The sequence below is a fragment of the Lotus japonicus genome, chromosome 6 (assembly GCF_012489685.1).
Source record: "Lotus japonicus ecotype B-129 chromosome 6, LjGifu_v1.2".
NCBI lineage: Eukaryota > Viridiplantae > Streptophyta > Magnoliopsida > Fabales > Fabaceae > Lotus > Lotus japonicus.
Genome location: NC_080046.1, coordinates 66,978,579 through 66,988,537, shown reverse-complemented (window position 1 = coordinate 66,988,537; position 9,959 = coordinate 66,978,579).

Genomic DNA, 9,959 nt, shown 5'->3' with positions numbered 1-9,959 from the left:
AATTAAGTATAAAGTATATATGCTCCCGATACATTGTTTAATATTGATTTACACTTTACAGCCGTGGTTGTGGATTCTCTATTGCTATATCTTCCATTTTACAATTCCTATATAATAAAATTGGTTATATTCATTTGTATTTATGAGAAAATGGTTAATCGATTTTGGTTTTCCAGCTTCAGTGGCTTCAAACAGGTTATATTTTGCTATGTTGGTAGAAACTAGAAACCTAATGCATGTTATTTATGTTTTCTGTTGCCTCTCATTTTGGCTGCAATATTTGATGCAGTTGGCAGTATTGTACCTAATGGCGAGAGACTTTTTTGTTGAATTTTATACTTGGATCATGTTTGAGTTGACTGCTTTGATGGTATAGATAACTAGCACAAGATTCACTTTGTCCATTTGGAAGAATTAGAAGCCTATTTGGATAGTAGGTTGTTGCCTGTGACAGGATTGAATATTCCTAATACTTTGCTTTGGGACCTGCTTGAAGGAGTGAAGCATTATGCATTTATGCTCCCACAATTCCTCATTTTTGTCATCTGAGTTGTTATCTCCCACCATCTGATCATAATACCTCACTCATGCAGATTTTGTATTAGTGGATACTGGATTGGTTCTGGCTATATTCAATTTCTTCTTTAGCAGTTGAACTCCACATGATTGTAAGTTTGTAACCCAATATGAATGTGTGGTTTGTCCTATAAAAGGATGCAAATCTATTATGAAACTAATGAATGGAAGAAGGTGACAAAATCACTAAATAAAATATAAGATTTCTAGACGCAGTTCATATTGAGCCTTTTTGCTGCAGAATCTAGTTGTCCATGAGAGACCTTGGTATCTGATTTCGTCCTTGGAGTCCATAAATTTCTTGAACAATTGTGGCTAAAATCACGGCATAATTTAAATTCAATACAATCATGAGATTTTAGTAAGCATTTTCACTAAGGAAAACTGCTTAATTCTCCTTGCTAGGAAGTCCTTTTACTGTAATTTTTTGGTCCTTTTTCATTTTTGAGATTTGAGACTCGCCGTGATGTTTGTGTATGTTCCAGAGTTATTCATGGACGCCAAAATATTGTAAGGCAGGTAAAAGGGGGACACAAATTTTCTTCTCACAGCACTGCGGAGCATCTTTAACCAAAATGATGCTTTTTATAGTTATCCTGAAACTTATCTAGATCAGAGAAAGGCTCCAAGTAATGGAGGACTATGGAAGGAATATTATAAAATTTAGTTGTAAAATCTCAAAGTTGATTATGTTCACACAAAGCTACTCTCTCTTCTAGCAGAGTTGATTTTAGAACCGAAATCAAATCTCCAAAATGACTCTCAAACGTACATTATCATCCAAAATTAGTTTTACTCAATGAGAATGGATTCTGAGGTTCCACACAACGTTTCTTGTGAATTGTAGGCTTGATCAGAGGAATTTTCCGAATGGGGATGCCTACATTGGTAAGATCAAGAGCACATTGCCCCGTGGAAAGGGAAAGTACACATGGTCAGATGGAACGGTATATGAGGGTGATTGGGAACGCGAGAAAATGATCGGAAAATGACTGATTGTTCGGTCATCAGGAGTGCAGTATGATTGTATGAGGGTGAATTCTCTGGAGGTTACATACATGGTTAGAGCATCTCAATGCTAGTTTTTAGTATTATTTATGTGGGTTCATACTGCTACATGTGTTTAAGCAACTTTTTACAGATTTTGCTTCAACCATGAGTTCTTAGTTCTTATCACTATTTTTCCGGTCTCACAATACCATTATATTAATATTTTTTATTTTCATATAATTTAATTTAAATTTAAATGCTAATTCAATACTTAAATTAAATGAATGAGAAATAAAAAATTAACTTTTTTTAGATAAAAACTCAAAAAGTAAAACTGAAGGAAATCAATTCCGTAAATATTATTGATGGGTAAACACCCTATTTATACAAGTACATGGTTGACTATTAATAAAAAACTAAACCCTAATTATAGGCATCTATAAACTATATAAAGGGAGAGTTTTTGCAACCTTGACGGTAAAATTGTAATTTAATATTTTAATGCATATGGGTGGAAAACTTTCCATGGTCAAATAGGTAAATTTGTGAGTAATTCAATATGAAATCAATCTTGACCATTCATTTCTTCTAATCCTAACCGTTGATCATTTTCTTATGAAATTCTTTGTACAACCTTTTCATATTCTTGGCCGTTTTATTTGTTGCTTTTGTAACTCATGATCATGGATTATGGTCATAAAATCACCAAGAGTCTCTTCCTTCTTCTCCCATGTATAAAACATTTTTCCATTCCTCTTTCAACTTATTTTCATCTCTTTCATTTTGATATTCAACATCTCCATTCATGTGCAGGAAATCTCTCTAATTTGGATTCTCTAACAGCATCATTTCAGCACAAGAATATCTTCCATCAGGTTAGAAAATTTTCTTTTGCATCTTCTTCCTCTCCACCGGTCACTTCTTCTTAATCACTTTTCATTCTCAGACATTGAGTTTTACTTCATCATCATCTTCCATCCGGTAAGTGTCATTCTTTCTTTGCCTTATTTATCCCTTTTGATTTATTTGTTATGATTTCGCCATCATTTCTTCTTCAGATTTTATTCTCATGCTACGGTTTTTCCCAAACGGTCTTATTTTTTCTCATTCTTTATCCCCCACTCATGTGAGATTTAGTCTTTATTCGCAATATGCATTTTGTTATCACTTATTCAATAGATGAAAGTTACACATTTTATTTTACTTTTGTAATTTATGCATGTTTTTGTTCTTTGCTATTGATTATCAATATTATTATGATATGTTCATAACTTTTATTTCGTTTCAAAAATATTTTTTCTACATAAACCGTTAAAGTCATCTTCTTGGTTATTTCTCTAATTGTGTTTCATTATTTTTCTTGGACAATTTTATGATGTTTGCTTCAATTTTTTGACAATTTAATCTTCAACCAATGTAAGTTTCTTGCTTTTTTTTTAATTTTGATTAATTTATTATGAACTTAGTTGACCAAATGACAATCTTTTCTTCTAATGTGGTACAATGAAGCTTTTTTTCTCTTTTTACATTTTATTGATTTAGTTTCAATTTGTTTTTTTCTTTCAGGTGTTTTCAATGTTGTTTTCCATTCTTCCAATGTTACATCTTGAAAACATGTAAGTTTCTTGCATTTTTCGTAATCTTTATTGTTTCATTATGAACTTAATCGACTACAGAGAGTCACCTTTATTTTATTTTACAACTTGGTGTAGTGTTGTCATCTTCATCGTCTACCTTAAGTTTAACTCAATTTATATCATTTTATTTATTTTATATGAGTTATGAAATTCGAAAAGTTATTTATATTTATTTATTTATTTATATTTATATTTATATATAATATAAAGGAGAAGTTTAGCAACCTCGAGGGTAAAATAGTTATTAATAAACAATGTTTCATATATTTATTTTTATCTATGAGCTTTTAAGTAATTATACATATTATTTCATATGTGATTTTTAAGAACCGTTCGATATTCAGCAGACTTTTAATCTCAACCGTTTGATATTCCTCTTGAATTTCCTCCATCAATGTAAGTATATAACTTTCTACTATTAAGTTCAAAATTATGTTAAATAAATTTATTATTATTTAATTTATATGAGTTATGGAATGTCATAGGTCAAAATTAATATTAAATATGATATAAGTTATGAATTTCATAAGACACATATTATTAGTTTAAGTTTGTTGAAGTATTAATCAACTAATAATTAATATTAATAATAAATCTTGAAAGTTAAATGTCACTCAATAAAAAAAACTCCTATCTCTTCCTCTTGAACTTCATTCATCAATATCATTTTATAGACTCCTACTATTAATTTTTTTTAGAAAATAACTTATAATATTAATTGAAAATTACTTAAAAAACATTTATTATTATTTATTTTATATGAGTTATGAAATTCAAAAATTTATGCTTAATACTAAATAAGATCTTACCAAAAGAAAAAAAGACTATCTCTAACCCATTTTTCTACAACTATATAAAGTAATAAGTGTCAATACTCATTTAACATATGCCCTTCACATAAACTTTGTTGAGGTATTTGCCTTTTTTTTTTCAAAGGCTCACGCTTCAAAACATTTTTTAAGGTACATATATCCAACGACTAACTATTGATGAACTAGCCTATAATGTTTACGTGTGTTCTAACATGGTTTTTATTTCATGATGATCTTCAACTTGATTTCATCATGTCAAATTGAAACACCTAAAAAATTATTTTTTAATTTTCTCAACTTTTTATTTTGTAGGATGACTCAAACAGTTTGTGTACTTCATGTGTGGAAAACAAGAGATTTCAAAAAATCTCAAATTGTTAATAGTATTGAACTGTTCTTAATCGTTGAAAATATATTAAATTTCTTTGTTTTCCCCACTTTCATGGTACCTAAACCAAACTATTTATTGTTACCATAATTAAGTGAATTTTTAAAATTGTAGTTTTTCAAATGCTACAGTTTAGTGACACACATTATGTATGACAAGTTTATGCGATTCAACATTTTATGGTTCAAGCATCTGCTATAAAATATAGAGTCACAAAGCACAAATATAAGATTACTTGAATGAACATCTCAAAAACTAAAGAGGTTACAGGTGACACTACTCCTACTGCAAAATATGATTTTGTAAAATTTAATATAGTTGACATCATTTTCATGTAATCGATCATCTCTGAAGAAATAAAGGTTTACAGTGATAATTTAATATGGATTTATACTGTTAACTTCAAATTATTTTAAATAAATTTATTATTATTTATTTCGTATGAGTTATGAACCTCAAAAAGACAAACTTAATATTAAATAAGATCTTACAAAAAAATACTACTTCTATCTGTAAAGTACAATAAAATTGTTATATCAAAAAAATAAATCAAAAGTATCAATTAGATAAACAAGGACAAACAACACAAATTAAAAAATAAATACACTCATGAAAAAACCTACGACAAAAAAAAAACATAAATTAACACTTCGACAAAAAAAACCTAATTATTAAAAAAAATATTATTTTTTCACCTTTTCATACAAATAAATAATTTTAAAAAAACCATTAAAAAAACACAATACAAAATAAAATAGAAGGCCCCGTGCAACGCACGGGTAAAAAATACTAGTAATTACATAAGAATAAAAGTAAGAATATTATATTCTATCACACCCCCGCAGTCGAAGCGGGAGGTTCACCGACGCTGAGACTGAAACGAAAATCATCAAAGAGGACTCGAGAAGGCCCTTGGTAAATATGTCCGCAATCTGATGGCGGGAAGGAACATGAAGGACGCAAGCCAGGCCACGCGCAACCTTTTTCCGAACAAAGTGGATATCCATCTTTATATGATTGGTACGCTGATGGTGCACTGGATTTCCAGAGAGGTATATAGCGCTAACATTGTCACAGTGAAGCAATGTTGCCTGAGATAGAGGAAAGTGAAGCTCCAGAAGTAAATTGCGGATCCAACAGGACTCGGAGACAACATTAATAATGTTGTACTATACTAGGATCAAACGTCCCCGAATGATATCTCAAGTGGTAAAGTTGGGTGACGTATAGGTTGGGGAGGGGAAGGTTCAGGATCAATCCCTGGCGGGTGCAATTTAACTTTTCGATTTACTAAAAAAAATCCTATAGTGAGACCATGACCAATTGTATGCATCACTTGCGAGAGTTACAAATAGAAAAAAGACTTGATTATTCTTATGATTGATAGTAAAGAAAACATGTGTTCAACAATGATGAATGTGGTTTATAAGAATGATTTTACCAATAGTTGATTAACGCTTGCTAATTTACTTATATTTGAGTTCAATTTATCTATTTATTCATTTATTTATACTCTTATTTCATCCGTGCATGACGCGTGATCAATACTAGTGAGATATAATATAAGAGGTATGATAAAAAAAAACTTACATTCCCTACTTTCGGTGCAACAACTTTGAATGTCAAACAAAATGAAACCGATGGAGTACTTTTTTTTCTAAAACTGATTGATTATTTAATAGGTAAATAATTATTTGAAAATATAATTTTTTTTTTAAAGTGGAAATATAATCGATTTTGTTTTTATCAAAACTCATCATACTGTCATAGTTTGAAGAATGCATATCCTTCTTTCAAAAAAAAAAAAAAGAATGCATATCCTTATGAAAAAGAAACATGTGATTTGCTTTTTTCGGTACATTTCTTTTTTCTTTTTTCGGTACATAAACATGTGATTTGCTTTAATAAGACTAAAACATAAAGACTCAATTAGCGATGGATAAATATTACAAATCATGGTATTAGTTATTTTTGAAACTCATGGTATTAGTTTTTTTTTTTTTGAACTCATGGTATTAGTTAATAGAGGTTTGTTTGCTTTGGATGAATAATGTGATCCGTTTCATAGTTATTTCCCCTCTTTAGTTAAGTTTTTAAGTAGAATTAAAGTAGAGTACATGGGAACATGGGATACAACTTTAGTAAGAAATGCACTAGTTCTAACTTTGGAGGTGAAAGCTGGAGAATATTTGATTCCAAAAATCTAATGTTTCAAGCATGTGAAGCACCTTAGGTCCATCATAAAAAATTGGCGGCAATATATGGAGATGTCAACAATAGGATCCAAGCATGGTAGATGAAATTGATGAATGCGTCAGGTATGATATGTGATAGAAAAGTACCATTCCAACTCAAAGGGAAATTTTACCCTATTGTTATAAGATTTGCAATATTGTGAAATACTGAAATGAGAATGCTACAATTAATGAATGTTTACATGACTACATGAGATAAGATTCTGAAGATAACCTAGGTGGTATTTCCCATTATAGAGAATATGGTCCCAAAAATCATATGGTCTTTGTACAGATACTGTTCCTGTGCAGGAGCTAATATTTCCTTTGATCTTAACCGTGAAAAAGACCTTCTTCTGCTGTCTCACTTTCTTCTATAGCCTTCAATGCAGCTTCTACTTGTTCTTCCAGGTTAACTGCTTCAGACGGTTTTGCAGTAGAAGCTACCGCTTTAGCTATGGAAAGTTGTTCTCTCAGTTTAAGATAGTAAAATTTCTTTTTTTTCTCTTCTGCCTTCTTGCTTAATGCTGCAGCTCTGTTTTCAGCTTCAATTACTTCTTCAGCACCTGGTACTTTCACCTCAGATAGCTCTACTAATGCTTGACCAACACTCTTTTCTACCAAGGTCCCAGGTTCTTTCAGCCTTGCCCAATTACTTAATTCCTTTGCAGCAGATTCTTCTTCTTCCACAGTGTAAGCAGGTAGTTTCAGTGAAGCTAACTCTTTTAGTACATTATCTACATTTGCAGAAGCTTGTTTGAGTGTCATAGTCTTAGCCAGTCTCCCTGAATAAAATAAGGATATTTTGATTTTGTTAATGCCACTTTCCCTTGGAAGATTTGAATATGAATCAGGACAGTGACTACTCTGACTACTGGCTACTGTATAGATCGAAATCTGTTAAAATATGAGATCTAAAATCGGCTCTTTTCTAACAAAAACCCCTTCTTCTCTTTTTATTTTATGAATAATATAATTGGGGAACCTAAGAAATATGAAGTTGATCAAAGTTCTATTCTACCTACACTAAAAGCAATTTTCTATATCATGTTTACAATGTGATGCACTTGCACATTATCATCCTAGCTATTATAGTAGTAAAGAATATGGATAACATGGATAACATGAGACAAGATAACATGCATTCAGGAAATTACTAAATTAAATCAAAAAGTTGAATTCGGGATAACATGCATTGATCAAGATAACATGCATTCAGGAAATTACATGGATATACCAACAATGAGTTGGGAATCATGATAGCGACTGCAGAACTTGATAATTTTGAGATCAAATTTAGCATTACCTGCGTCCTCTGCCGCTATATTTATGTGAAAGACGCAGTAGTTCCAACCTGGAGCCCTTTGATGTCCACACTCCCAATTTGTTCCTTTTTGGAGGCACTTCATGCCTGGACGTACGCACAAGATTTCAGATTAGGAAAGATTCAGAAAAGATTGAATTCACATCGTAATCTCACTACATCAACCAGCATTAAATCTCATACCTTCTCCTTTTGATTCACTCTGCTTCTCTTTTCCCTTCTTTTTCACGTCAATTCCTTCATGGCTTCCTTCATTGTGCACTTCATCAGTGTCGTTCTTGCTTCCTTTTTCTTGTTTCTGCCTCTTTCTCCTCTCTTGATTCTCCTCCATGGGGAAAAACGCAGAACAGAGTGAGGATGATCAAATATCGATTGGAACTCACTGAATGAATGAGAGTTTAGCTTGCAATAGCTATTTATACTAATCCACCGAATAATGAAACTAACTCTAACCGTCGATTAACTAACTCTTTTCCCCCCTAAAGTCCTAAGCAATGTACCCCATGTCTCTACAACCCAATATATTATAATATTATGTGTATTGAGGGTCAAAGGTATTTCAAAAGCGCATACCATAGGAATCAAACTATCAACTTAAGAGTTCAAAAATTACTTTCTACCACTACAATCGTTGTGTATCATATGTAAGTAATAGTAGCAAACAAATTTACACTAAATGGTAAGTATTTTGTTATTAGGCTTAAATAAGTTATCGGGCCCTGTAAAATACATTATTTTTGTTTTTAGTCCCTTGAAAATATAATTATTGTTTAACATCCTCCCAAAATTATAGGTTTTCTTTTAGTCATTCCCTTCACATTTTTCATCAAACTTAAACGGAATAAACACAATCAATGCAAAAACATAAATGAATAAACACAATAATCATTTAACGTAATAACCGTTTAACCTATATCACGTCACGTGTAATTCTATTTAATTTGGATAAGAACTTGACTGCAAAGACTAAAAACAAAACATTTAGTTTTAGGACTAAAAATAAAAATGATGTATTTTGCAAAGACCAAAAACTTATTTAAGCCTTATTATTATTTATCAAGAATAGCTACGACATAAAGTTAAACAAAAATTTCACACATCGTATCAAAATTTTACACAAGTGAAAATGAAGAAAGCAAAAATGAAAATATATTCAATTTTTCTCTTTCATTTTTATCGATTTTTTATTCCCATCACATTCTTATTTTTTCTACATATTACTCATCATTTCCCCCAAAAAATATGTATATTATATTTGATACATCAATTAGTCATGAACATGATTATGTGAGTTTGTTTTCAGCTATTATTTTTTAAATTCTAAGTTAACATGTTTTAATCTTTTTTTAAAAGTTGTTCACAATATGTGCTCTCATCTTTCCTCATTAATTCCCCCAAATTTTCTTTTTCTCCCCCAATTTCGTTCCTCTCTCTTTTCTCTTATTTGACATTTTAAATTTTCAATTTCCCTATATCTTTTTCCTCTTTGCCCATTAATCGTCCTTCTTTCTCTCTTCCCCCACCCCCCAATTCGCAAATTAGGGAAAATCTTTGATATGTAGTATCTTAGATAATTAGGGAAAATCTTTTAAAATTTTAATGAATTATAATCTCAGCAGTACATATTTTAATTTTATATTATAGATCATGAGAAAGAATAAAAGAAGAAATCAGGGGATTCTTGTAAATATATAGTAAATTAGGCTTGAGACTTTTCCTAATTTAAAGAGATAATGAAAATCGTTTCAAGATTTTTTTGGAAATAAATTTAGTAAGGAGTAATCTAGGTAAATCTTAAATGATTAGGGCAAATTTTTTAAAATTCGGTTTCAAGATAAAATAACACAACAAAAGAAAAGTTATCTAATTGAATGACAACAATAGAGAAATTATCAAATGGAATGACATGTGGAATTTTTTTTTATGAGAATTAACCTGAGAATGACACGTGAAATTTTTCTTATTATAATTAATCAGGAGCTGCCACCTCAGCAAATA